Source organism: Garra rufa, chromosome 6, assembly GCF_049309525.1.
Source record: "Garra rufa chromosome 6, GarRuf1.0, whole genome shotgun sequence".
NCBI classification, from domain to species: domain Eukaryota; kingdom Metazoa; phylum Chordata; class Actinopteri; order Cypriniformes; family Cyprinidae; genus Garra; species Garra rufa.
This window is the reverse complement of record NC_133366.1, coordinates 35,572,107-35,586,751: the sequence shown is the minus strand read 5'-3', so window position 1 is coordinate 35,586,751 and position 14,645 is coordinate 35,572,107. Positions and strand designations below refer to the sequence as shown.

Here is a 14,645-nt window from a genome sequence, read left to right as displayed (position 1 = left end):
AAACCTGCGTGACCATAGTACCCCGATTAGATAGGTTTATTAATATTTTATTTTGAGTTAATGATTGTATCAATTATTCTAGAAATTAATGCAATATTAAATTATTATATTAACAATAGGCGATGCTGTCTGTGCACGACGTAGAGAGCATTCAAAAGTTTATCATGAATAAATAAAGTGCATCAAATAAAATAGCCCTATTTTATGCATCCCACAATCTTGTCCATTAACTGATCCTATTTTTTCCGTAATATTTGTATTATTCGTTTATATTCGTTATTTTTCCTTTTATTTAGATTTCTTTACTCAAAGTTCTTAATGTAAATGATACTGTAAATGCTGGACATGCCAGTAAAGCTTTGATTATGCTATATGACTGGGATTTTTACTGGAATGCAGTTTATATGTTGAATTTAACATATATTTCATTTTATTTCGTCTAATTATAACTTATAGGCTATAAATAGTGTTTCATTGACAAGTGAATCATTAACGTAGTTTCATTTGTAAATCGTTTATGGTCACACACAGGCATAAATACAATCATAAAAACAAAACTATTGGCATAATTGTCGTTCACAATATTTGCTAAATATATGGCAAATAACATATAGTCTATACAACGTCAAGATAAAGCGATACACAATAAATAAAAAATATAGCTCTAAGTCACTTATCATTTATTTTTATTATTATTATTATTATTATTATTATTATTAGGCTATTATTATTTTATTATTATTCTATTATTAACTGGTTAGGGCTATATTTTTTCACGCCTGACGATTAGCTACCAATTAAGTTTTGACTTTATGATTGCATTTACACCCCTGTGTGACGATAAACGAAAATGTTTTTATTTATAAATGAAACTATAGTCTACATGAATGATTCATTCCTCAGTGAAACACTATACTATTATATAGTCTAGTCTATATAGACGAAACAAAATAAAATATATGTTCAATTCAATTAACTTTAAAACTACAGTAAAAATCAGTCATAGCCTAATAGCCGTTTATAAACGAAAATTAAATTATATACAATAATAAAAGGCTAATCATAATAGAAATTACTACTACTAGCCTACAACTGCTAATAATAATAATACGAAAAAAAGACGATCAGTTAATAGAAGGAATGTCATGTAGGCGTATTCTGTGTGACGATAAATGATTTCCAAATGAAACTACTTGAATAATTCACTCTTCAGTGAAACACTATATTTGTCTATTAATTAGACTAAATAAATTAAGCTACAATAGATGGTAAATTCAACCTTTAAACTGCATTCCAGTGCAAACCCCAGTCAAAGAACCTTACAGTATTAGGCTACATTAAAAAAAAAATAAGTAAAGAGATCGAAATAAAAGGAAAAATAACGAATATAAACGAATAATACAAATATTACGGAAAAAATAGGATCAGTTAATGGACAAGATTGTGGGATGCATAAAATATTTCTTGTAGGGCCATTTTATTTGATGCACTTTATTTATTCATGATAAACTTTTGAATGCTCTCTACGTCGTGCACAGACAGCATCGCCTATTGTTAATATAATAATTTAATATTGTATTAATTTCTAGAATAATTGATACAATCATTAACTCAAAATAAAATATTAATAAACCTATCTAATCGGGGGTATGGTCACGCAGGTTTGTTTATGTACTTAACTCGTGGCCTCGAGAAATGCATGTCATTCCCTCATCGTTGCATCTATCGTCTCAGGACATAAGGATGTTGTTTCCACGAATTAATATCTCGTGGCCACGACATAATATCAAAGAGTATAGAAGTACTGTAGAAGCACCGGGTTGAGGCGATTTGGACTACAAACCGGTTCTATTTGTAATTCACTGACCCATTCATAAAAACAGTTCTTCCTTCCAGAATCAGCGTGTTTAATACCTCCATTGAATTAATGACTTACGACTCACTCATTAAAACAGGAGCATGCTGTCATCTATTGGCAATTTAGTTTCACATTCAAGTGTCATTGTATTTTTTTTTCTGTAATTCCATGTTTCTGTTCTAATTTCTTTTTTATTATTATTATTCATCTCATAATATTATTTATACACTGTAAGTGCAGTGTAAATCTGCAGGAGCTCCGTGTAAAATATGCTATAAAACACACTGCTTGTTTATTTCTAAGGAAGAGAATTAGATGCAATGTTTATTTTAGCGGCACAAACGGGCACAAATCGAGCACAAACGAATGGCACCTTTTGGCTAGATTTAGACGATATGGGGTGGAGAGTTACGTAAAAGTCCCAAACAAGTATTTCCCCCATTATATTTAAGAAGGGCTCGGAGATACCAGGTTTGTTTTAACGGCACAAACGGGCACAAATCGAGCACAAACGAACGGCACCGGTTTGGAAAGATTTGGACGACATGGGGTGGAGAGTGACGTCACTGCCCCGAATTGTTTTTGTTATTTCTAAGAAATGGAAATATATTTGACGTTCATTTCAACGGCACAAACGGGCACAAATCGAGCACAAACGAATGACACCAGTTTTGTGTGATTTAGAGGAACTGGGGTGGAGAGTGACGTCACAGCCCCGAAAATATTTTGGTTATATCTAGGGAAGGAAAACAGATACAGTGTTTATTTTAACGGCACAAACGGGCACAAATCGAGCACAAACGAACTGCGCCGGTTTGGAGCGATTTGGACAACATGGGGTGGAAAGTGACGTCATACGGTCAAAAAAATAATGTTTAATATCTTAAACAACAAACCAGCACAAACGTTCGTTTTTGCGGCACAAATCAGCACAAACGTAGCACTAACGAATGGCATAGTTTTGGTCATTATTTCTTTTTATGGGGTGCCAACTTCACGGAGGTATGCCAAGTGGCCCGGCTCAGTGCATGACTCACGAATTTTCCGTGAGTCTTTGTTGTCTCAGCGCTTTGAGGAAGGCAAGTTACATTTGGAACACTACAGACTACTTCAAAGTATTCTTTTAAAATGTGATAGCAACATTTTCACAATTTTTCCTTTTCTGTTTTATGACAGGGCTTTTTGATGGTGTGTTAGTTGGAGACAGGGGATATGCATGCCAGAGGTTTTTGCTAACCCCTTATCCTGACCCCCAGACACGATCACAAAACAGGTTCAATGTGGCCCTCAATAAAACCAGGGTCAAGGTAGAGATGACCTTTGGCATCCTAAAGGCACGCTTCAACTGCCTTCGGCACTTAAGAACGTGCATCACAGATAGTGGCTGCATGTCCTATTCTGCACAACATAGCCACTATCAGAAAGGAGCGAGTACCAGCATTAAACCAGCTTCTCCCTGATGAAATTGACCCCATCACACTTGACACTCAGCTGGTGCAGCTGTCAGAGAAGCAATCACAACACAATATTTTACTTAAGCACACTGAAACTACTGATGTTTTTTAGTTTTTTTATTGGTTATGTGGCTATAGAGCAAGGAGAGAGAGATCAAGAGAAAGTAGCATTAATAAATATTCAGTATTCATGCCAAAGTGTTAGTTGGTTAATAGTGTACATACAGAAATCTGATTTTCCAGCTGTTTAATCTCCAGTTTAATTTTTTTTATTTGGAGCCTCCTCAGCTCACAGTAAAGCACCAGTTTTCTTTTGTACATGGCCCTGACTGTGTCAGTTTCCACCTGAAACCAAAAAACCTAGAGGTTAATCAAATGACAAAATATTGCACTTTTTAATGTTAGGTAATGTTTAAGCATTACCTTGTTCACATTCCTTTTGAATCCCATTGAGGTAGAGGCCTCAGGTTCAGTGGTAGGTTGTGAAAAATCCTACAACAAATAAAAAAAGGACCAGAGTCACTTTACTGCTATACATTCACATGTGTGCAATAATGAAGTCAACAGCACTCACCTCAGCAAGCCCAGTGCCTTCAGTCTCAGAACAGACAGACAGTGTCTCTTCATTTGTTACACTCTAAAAAAAGAAAAATAGGCCAATGTAAAGCAGAAAGGTTGTAAAACAGCTCAAAGTGTTCAGTTTGCTGCATACTGACCTCTGTCTGGGAGACTGTATGTATGTGTGATGGCTTTAGCAGGGCCACTGTGTTTCCATCTACTGCATAACATACAGTCAGTAATATAAAAAGAAATAATGTAGTAAGGCTTTGGACACATACCCACTGTCACTTGCTTAGAGGAGCGAGCACCAGGGTCAGACAGTGTAGCACCTGAAATACCATCCATTATTGGTCGCCCCTCATTGTTACTTAGAGCCAACTCCTCGGCCACAGTGTATTCTGGAGGAGGTGGTCCTCCTCCCGTTTTTCGGCGGTCACACTTTTTTCTGTTTGCTGCCAAGAAGCGTTTGTGATACAATGTTCTTGTTTAAAAAAAACAAAAAAACAACAACATCAGAAATACTCACCACTTTGAATTATATTTTTATATTTTGTCCTGATCTGCTGCCAAGTACGTTTGGAGTTTGGGTTGCATCTAAAAATAAAGTTATGATTACTTCTAAAAATCTAAAGTAATTTCCCATTAGTATCATTTTCAAATTTACATAAATACAAATACATTGTAAATTTGTGCATTTACACAATGCCTTCATATGAATATAGTTATACAATATATAGCACACACATATATACACACACACATATATATATATATATATATATATATACACATTTTACTGGCGTGCAAATACATAAACTACATATACATAATTATACCTTGATGTAGAAAATATGTATTGAACTTACGCATTAACGCAATCCGCAATCTTTCTCCAACAGTCTTCTCTCGCTTTGGCAGCAGACACGGTATTACTGCGCGCTTGTAAAACATGCTTATACTCATTGTATTTGTGCATTATAATATTTTGCTCCTCAGCGGAGAAATATAAGGACCTCCCTCTCTCCATATCGAACGCAATTGGTTGTTCGCGGTGGCACGTCACTCTTTTATGTGCACGCGCGCCTGGAGTAATCATGCTTAAGGATCAAAGTCTGGGTTAACAGAGAAAGTTGATGAGCTTCATCATGGTACCAATAATGCCTGATTGCATCGGTTTGGATTTGTCAACCCAAAACTAATCCTGTAACCCTGAGTTTGTTCATCTACATTCATGGTACAGGCCCCTGGACTCCTCCCCGTGTTTTGATTCTCGCTGCCAGCCCCGACCTTCTGCCTGTGTTTGACTACTCTTTGGATTATCCTCGTTGTTATTGTTTGCCGGTGATTGACTCTGTCTGTGTACCACGCCTTCTTAATAAAGCTTGCACTTGGATCCGAACGTCAGTCTCCAGCCCTCCTTTGTGACATGAAGAATCTAATTAAACCAATTAATAACAGCTGCTTTGAAAATGACAGACAGGTGTGTTGGAACTAAACCCAACAGAGCAGTGGCCACCATGATATCCCTTTATGTGCTATATAAGCATTTAGAAGTCAGATACACAATAATAAACTATCCTTTTAAAGTGTGTGTGGTACATTACACCTCACATATGCACAATATTTATCACTTTATATTTTAATAATTTATGAATGTTATCTTCTGAATGCATCACTAAATGTCTAAAAGTCCACACTGTACTGTGAATGTCTAGAAATTGTTTTATATGCATCGTATCAGGCATAAAGTCTTAAGACACCAGTTGATGTTGTTTTAGCAATGATATATAAATATATTATATATACACACACACACACACACACACACACACACACACACACACATGAAATTTGTATTTGTATGTTAAAAATCTGCAGCAAAAAAAAAAAAAAAAAAAAACATAGCTATAGGCTAAAGTGGCATGTATTTGGTGTGACCTCCTTTATTTTGAGCAACAGACGGAACTTTTTCAGTTTTTGGAAAAACTGCAAGGCGTCCAGATGATTTCACAAAATATATTTTTGCCTATAGAAGCCATTTTGATCAGATTTTTAAAAATGGCTTTATGTATCTTCTTTATAGAAAATAAAGGAGATACATAAAACCATTTTTAAAAATCTGAATCGTTTTATCTTAATAAAAGAGACTAGAAAATAAATGTGGATGGTCATTAAAACATGTCTAAAACAACAAAGCAAGTAGTGGCATGTGATTTTTGCGCAGTACTGTATGCATATCGATAGATAGATCAAATCTATTTTAAAATGTTTGTTCTTTATGTAAACCAAATGTGTAAATGATCAGAACATGCTTTTATTTAATAATTTATTTCATTCATTTTTTTGTGAGATCCTCAAGGAGGCGAAAGAATCTTTCCTCCCTTTCCTTTGCCTCCCTGTCTCTACTTTCTCACTTGTTTCCTGTCGCCATCGCTCTTCTCTTTCTCTTGCTTCTCTTTGTCGTCTCTCCTCTCTCTCCTGTCTCTCTCGTTCCCTTCTGTCTTCCTTCTCCTCCATTTCTCACCATCTTCTTTCCTCCCTCTCAGATGCTTCCCGCTCTCTCTCCGCTTCCCGTTCTCCATCTCCTTAATCTGATCGGCGAGATCCCTTTTTCTTTTTGTTCTTACAGGCGCTGCCATCACTGAGGATGAAGAGGCCACAGCAACATCTGGCCCAGATGAGGCAACGAGAGCAGGTGGAATGATGGAGGGTCTGCTTCAAATTGCCTCATCCATGGCTCTATACTACTTCAATGATGCTGCTGTGGGCTCTCCATCCTCAGTGCTCACGCCGGTTGCTGGACATTTCAGTTCCTATACAAAATTGCACAAACATAATACAAAGAACAGCACAGTGTGATTTGATTTCTGTACTAGAGGTAACAATATGATCCTACTTTAAAATTTGTTTGAAGTTTTCCCATTTTTTTAATTTATTTTTTTATTTATTTATTTATTTAACAGGGACAGTGCATGGCCCTCAGCCATACCAGAATTATCTTAACAAACAGAAGGAACGGTGTTATTGGTTTGTAATACTCACATTCGAAATCACCCGCGTCCATTTTTTAATTTAAAAGGTTTGATTATGACAAATCCTCTTTCTCTTCTTCTTATGACGTATTGATCTCCCGTGGGCTTCTGGGATAGAAAAGTGTCCTTCTGATAAACACTTTAAAAATCTGGGCTGAATCAGTAGGACATCTGGGGATTTCTCGCCTACTCTTTTATGAATACTGAGGTTTTGAACGTACTTCTTTTTTTCAATATTACAATTTGTAAATATTTGAAAATAATATTTTTCTCATTTCATTCCTTAAATATACTTTAATATGTATTTCACAAAGAAAAAAACTCTTAATATCACTGACATTATTTTTATTGTTCATATGTGTTTTCCTGTAAATATCTATGCACTTTTTGGATTGTATACACAGAAGTGCGTGAACAGGACTTTTAATTTTGATGTGAAAATGTGACGTCATAGGGCTGCGGCGCGCTCCTGCATCGTTGAATGCTTTCAGCTAAAGGAAGGTCTGTAGTTTTAATCATTTAAAGTGTTTAAATTCATACGCGTTCAGTCTGTTTTATATGTTTTACAGGCGATTTAAATTGCATAATTATTGCGTGTAGCATTGTAATATTTAATGTAATAATGAACGTTATTTTGTGAGTAAAGCGCATGCACACAGCGTCTGATTTCTCTGTTAGTGATTCAGATCAGAAACACAACTCCGAGTCAAATGAGCCAGTTGATTCACAAAATGATTTACTGTTTCGAATCACCGCTCGCTGAGAGACCTGTTGCTCAAAACTGTCAATGCAACGAGAACAAACACAAACATGCGTAATGACAATACTTTACAAACAATAGCAAATGTTTTTGTTGTTGTTGTAATGACAATCTTAAAATACAATAGCCATTTTTTAAATGGCTTGATTAAATGTAATACTAATCATTAAATGTTAATCAAAACTGAATAGTAAGTTAAAGTTTTGAGTCTTTGTCTAATCAGATCATTTAAGTCCATTAACTATCACTCTGACTCCCTTACTAGTGCACTACTACTGAACTAGAGCTGATTCAGATGCACACAGAGATTTATTTTTTTTTTTCTTGTTAATTATTGTCATCTTAAACAGGACAAAGTTTCCAACCACAGAAAAAAAAAAAAAAAAACTTCTGGTGAGGCAACTGAGATCCATGCAACATAAAGATGGCGTTTATTAAAGAGGAGAGTGAAGACATGAAGATTGAAGAAACATTTAGAGTCAAACATGAAGATACTGAGGAACAAACAGGTTGGTTTTCATTCTTAAAGCTGAACTATGAACATTTTCTCAATTCATTTGCCTTTGGCAGGTATTTTTCACACTGTCTGCCCTCCTGCAGATTTCTTTTTTTTAAAGGATTTCAGCTTCATTTTTTTTCCCTAGAGTTCTCTTAAAGTGATTTAAAAACAGACTTGTGTCTCATCAAATATTTAAATAATTAAATGTTATTATTCACTGCTAGGATTGAGTAATATTTTCATATGAAATAGGTAAATAAGGGCTGTGTGCATGTGGTCTAACTTGCTCTGATGTAATGATGACGTATGTGAAATAAAGTCTGGTCGTTGCTTTCACTCGATCGACTAGGGCTGCTGCCCTAATAGTTTACTGAATGTTAGTTTATGAGAAGAGTCAACTAATATTTTATTATTTGGTTAGTCACAGAAAAAAAAATTGTCCATTTCAAAAACAGATTGTTAACATCTAGGTCTAATTCCAGTATATCAGGCAAGAAATAAAAACATTATCTTATCATTCATCAAACTTACATATGGCTTATCATTTGAAAGTGAAGCATGTAAAAAGCAGCTGACTGCTTCATCTGGTGACTCATGCTGGACTGAGACACACACCAATTTATTAGCCGGCTTAGTATTTAAGGTGCTTTTTCTAACATTGTTAAAATAGTTATATCAATCTTCCCCTGGCTGGTCAAATGCTGGGGTTGTGTGATGTTTGTTTCAGAGAGGCATGTTAGGGGTGGGTTTTACAGTAGCGCTGGTCTGACAGAGGAAGTACTGCTTTATTTTGGGCTCGCAGTTTGAGGTGCAAAGCCGTTAACTCCGTCCAGCTCATTATTAGCCCTGGTACACACTGGCCCAAACTGGCTATTGTCAACATGAGTGTTAAAGGAACACTCCACATTTTTTGGAAATAGGCTCATTCTCCAACTCCCCCTTGAGTTAATAAGTTGAGTTTTACCGTTTGGAAATCCATTCAGCCGTTCTCCTGTTCTGGCGATAGCAGTTAGCATAGACTGTAAATGTTGAGATGTGATTTTCTAGGATAAGATTAGGAACTACACTCCCATTCCAGTGTAATAGTCAAGGAAGGTTGCTGCTCTAATATATGGACACAGCAGGCGCAGTAATATCATGCAGCACAACGTGACCAACTGCAGGAACGGAGCGGTTCCTTGTTGGAAGTTAAATCATGCAGTGTGAAAGGTGATCTGACTGAAAATGACATCGGCGATTACCTACAGCCAATGAGACAGCAACATCCAGGCCAGCGGGAAGTTGGGGGAGGAGTTACGAAGGTATAGACCACAGTAGGGGTGGGCGATATGACCTAAAATTAATATCACGGTATTTTTCATCTTTTGAACAGTGCCGGTATAATATCAAGGTATTATGTTCCTGGTCTTGATCAGAAGATCACAAATATTGTCTCTGTTCTAGAGCGATACTCTCAGAGCCCTTTCTGTCTGAGAGTGCCACCTTTCAACTACCTTCTGGCCATTGAAATGGTCCTACTCAGGCCCTTCAATGCTGATGAATAAGAGTTGGTGTAGTGAATCCACTGAGATGTGGCTTCTCCAGTCAAGTCAATTTGCTTCATTGAACTGAAACCCCCTATGAGGTAGTGCTAGTAATAGTTCACCAAGTAATAATTATCAGCAAGATTTGTCTCTTCATTTTTATAGTGTCGTTCATGAAAATGAGGCTCAGAGGTGAAATTCATGTTGAGATTAGTGTTTTTAAAATAAAATTTGGAATACACAAGTATTTTAGATTTCAATAACTGAAAGGATCTGCCAGCAGGTGACAGCAAGACACAGAAATTAATTACTGAATCGTATTGTTCATTTGATTCGTTAGAACACATGGTTCATCAAGTGACTCTCTTTATGAATGGGAAATTGAATCATTTCACTGGATTAGTTTAAAAACGCACGTTCACTTAAACAAAACACCGCTGTGTTTGATTGGTGAACTGCGCATCTTCATTTAAACACAGCGGTGTGTCTTGTTTCAGAATAAATTTTGACGACGAAACAGAGCAAAATCGGGCATAGTGTTATTCTCAGACAATGTAAGTCACTTAATAATAACGTCATGTTTATTTAACAGCTGTATTAAATTAATATCTCATTTACAAACTCCCATAAAAGTATTAAAAGCTGTCCCTCATCTTAGTTTGCGATATCACAAAACTCTATTATAATCAACGATGCTCTCTGTACTGCGATCAATCTCTTATTTACACTCTCTCTACACTTTGTTTATAGAAGGAATCGTGAGATATATCTGTGATACATTATTGTGCTGTGAACCTTGACAGGTCGGCGTTTGGCTTTCCGGTGCATTTAGAACTTACACAACAGGAACAGCAACAGCAACAGCGATCGTATTTATCTCCGCCATGGTCGATCATGCCGTGTTGTTATTCGCGCGAGTGATGGGGAAACCTCCCGCGGATAAACTGGAGTGAGTGACGCGATGCGCATGCTCGCTTGGTGTTTGGTGTGAACACACTGACTGTATGTGCGCATGCAATTGACAAACAGTCGCAGGCAAATTAAACTTTAGTGCCTTATTATTTAGAATGAGCTATTATTGATGTAAATGCAGCCGTTCAAGGCACATAATTGATTTATTACGGTATTGACGGTATTAGAAAATCCATGTTGTGGCGCAATGTCACACCGGTGATAACTATGATACCGGTGTACCGCCCACCCCTAGACCACAGTATCAACAAGAATAGCTTTGGCTTCTTTTCTTTTGGCTGCAAATGAGTGCATATGCTATTTGTATGACAAGCGGGCTACCATTTTTTTTATAATAATCCCAGTCTCATGTGAGGACTTGCACGCCTGACCTCCTGTTGTTTCCATGTCACTTTTCGCGTGTGTTTGGTTGTGAGATGTAGTTCGCGGACCGGGACAAAGTTGTCGGCGATTCTTCCTTTTGTAAAGTCATGCAGTGTGAAATCCCCTGTCGCCGATCCATTGTGCAGTGTGAACACAGCAGCGACAGAATGCTACCCCAGATAGTCATGCAGTGTGAAAACATCTGTGACGCGATTGCTTTGAACTCGGCTTTAGAGAGACATGTAAAATATGCATAGCGGGTGGGGCATGAGGACTGGAATTGAGAACCACTGGCTTACAGAACATATGATTTAGTTGTATGTTAGTTTTGTCACTTTACCCCTCCCCCCCCCCTTTTTCTAAGCATGTTTATAAAAATTACTTAAATGTCCTAATTGAACTATGGCCTAATCCTGACTTAGTCTAAGCCTTGTCTCTGAAACCTGGCCTAAATGTTTGAATGTTTAGATGTCTGCTGTTTTGTGTCTTTAAACTAGAGTTAACTTTTACTTGTCTTTTTTCACCTTAGACCTGATGGCACTGAAAGAGGAGAGTCAAGTACTGAATGAAATGGAAGAGAAAGATCATGATTTCATAAATGGAGAAAAATCTTTTAGTTGGTCACAGACTGAAATGACTTCCTCAAGAAAAAAGACTCGAAAGACAGGAAGAAGTTGTTTCACTTGTCAAGAGTGTGGAAAATCTTTCAATCAAAGAGAAAGTATTAAAAGACACATGAGAGTTCACACGGGAGAGAAACCTTACATCTGCCAACAGTGTGGAAAGAGTTTCACTCAACCTGGACACCTCGGAGTCCACATGAGAATTCACACTGGAGAGAAGCCTTATGTCTGCGAACAGTGTGGAAAGAGTTTTACTGAATCTGGAAAGCTTGGAGTCCACATGAGAGTTCACACTGGAGAGAAACCGTATTCCTGCGAACATTGTGGAAAGCATTTCAATCACAGACAAAATCTTGAAAGACATGTTTCAATTCACACTGGAGAAAAGCCTTACATCTGCCAACAGTGTGGAAAGAGTTTCACTCTAAAAGGAAGCCTTACCAGACACATGAAAATTCACGAACTGCCTTATATGTGTGATCAGTGTGGAAAGAGTTTTGATCAACATGAAAAACTTGAAGTCCATAAGAGAGCTCATAAAGAGAATCCTTACTCATGCTCTGAGTGTGGAAAGAGTTTTAGTCAAAAACGGCGCTTTGAAGACCACATGAGAATTCACTCTGGAGAGCTACCCTACACATGTCCTCAGTGCGGAAAGAGGTTCAATTATAAACAAAACCTTCAAGACCACATAAGAATTCACACAGGAGAGAAGCCTTTCACCTGCCAGCAATGTGGAAGAAGTTTCAACCAAAAAGGAAACCTTAACAGCCACATGAGAGTTCACTCTGGAGAAAAGTCAGCTATGTGTGATCAAATGACGAAAATTAACAATGTTTTTTTTGTAGTAACCATGGTTTAACAATGGTCTTAGTAGTAAAACAATATTAACTCCAAAACAAACCATGTTTATGCCACAGTAACCATAGTAAAACTATAGTAACTTCAAAATAAACCATGGTTTTACTATAGTAATTGTAGTTAAGCCATGTTTTTTGTAGTAAAACAATAGTAACTACAAAAAACTATGGTTTTACTACAGCATTGACAGTGAAACCATAGCAATGATGAAATGAACCATCTATAGCATAACTGTGTTAAAATGTAATATTGATACACTTTAATATGTGTGCTTATACTTTTACATATATAAAAGAATGGCTTTAGCTGCTCTTCCTCTTTCACATCTGAATTGTTTTGCTTCTTGGGGATTGAGTTGGTCTTTCAGGCCCATATCCTTAATAATTTCCCAAACAGACAAAAAATACACAGAAACCGTGTTCAATACCAGAAGCACATAACACACTCAACACTTCTTCAAACACTTTCTTGTGAAGACCTTATCCCTCTTCATATGGAGCCAAATAAACCAAAATGTCATGTCATCTGTCCATTGAATAAAAGAAAATAAAAAAACATCATACTCTATCATAAAGAACAGGCTTTTTTTTAATAACCACTATGCTGTTTTTAGTTCTGTATTTTTATGATGTTTTTGCAACCTGGTCATTTGACAATACATATATGTAATTTACATTAGCAATAACAATATGCATACAGTTGTAAGTCCACATGAAGTGCCATTGGAGACAGGACCCACGTCTCCTATAGATCACAGCACCTCCCAAAACCTTACAGCAGACAACATCGAAACAACAATACACATTTACCACATCTGTCCACGGCAGCACAAATTACCCAATATGCCACTGTATGCTTCCCAAGTTCCCTGTTACAAAGTCAAAGTCAACTTTATTGTCAATTCTGCCACATGTACAGGACATACAGAGAATTGAAATTGCATTACTCTCAGACCCATTGTGCATACAAGTAACATTAAATACAAACAGTAACATTAAATACAAAGGTAGAATTAAAAATACGAATAAAAACAAATAAACAATATATATAAAAATGAAAAATACAAGTAAGGGTACATGGTGGAGAGTGCAAACCATATAAACAATATAGTGCAACAGAGCTTGTAAGTGTGTAAAAGTGTCAGAGCAGTCTTGGAACGGAAGTCTTTGCATTTGGAAACAAAGATGAAGTTCATAAGGTAAAAAAGAACCTTGACACTAGGGGTCAAAAAACAAAAAATCAAGTCAAGAATCTGGGTGTGATTCTGGAGTCAGACCTCAGTTTCAGTAGCCATGTCAAAGGGGTAACTAAATCAGCATACTATCATCTCAAAAACATTGCAAGAATTAGATGTTTTGATGTTTTGTTTCGTCAAGATTTGGAGAAACTTGTTCATGCCTTTATCACCAGCAGGGTGGACTATTGTAATGGTCTCCTCACTGGCCTTCCCAAGAAGACCATTAGACAGCTGCAGCTCATACAGAACGCTGCTGCCAGGATTCTGACTAGAACCAAAAAATGAGAGCATATTACACCAGTCCTCAGGTCCTTACACTGGCTTCCAGTTATGTTTAGGATAGATTTTAAAGTACTTTTACTTGTTTCTAAAGCACTCAATGGCCTAGGATCTACATACATTGCAGATATGCTCACTGAATATAAACCTAACAGACAACTCAGATCACTAGGATCGAGTCAGTTAGTAATATCAAGGGTTCACACAAAACAAGGGGAATCCGCTTTTAGCTATTATGCCGCCCGCAGTTGGAATCAGCTTCCAGAAGAGATCAGATGTGCTAATACAATAGACACATTTAAATGCAGACTCAACTCATCTGTTCAGTTGTGCATTTATTGAATGAGCACTGTGCTGCGTCCGAACAGATTGCATTATTTTATGTATAATCATTTTACTGTATTAATTTTAAATCATTTTTTAAATCATCTTAAATTTTGTTTTTATTGTTGTGATTATTATAAATTTGTATGATTTTTATGCTATTATGATTTTAATTACTTTTATGTACAGCACTTTGAATTACCATTGTGTATGAAATGTGCTATATAAATAAACTTGCCTTGCCTTAACTGTCTTATGAGTAGTGTGAGGTAGTTGGCAGACCAATGCTGCACAAAGAG

At 36.6% G+C, this 14,645-nt stretch overlaps 1 pseudogene; it reads left to right on the top strand.

Annotated features, from left to right (window-relative positions):
• The window catches only part of LOC141336927 (uncharacterized), a 19,753-nt pseudogene extending 6,272 nt beyond the window's left edge, over positions 1–13,481 (top strand).
• The last annotated feature ends 1,164 nt before the right edge of the window (positions 13,482–14,645 follow it).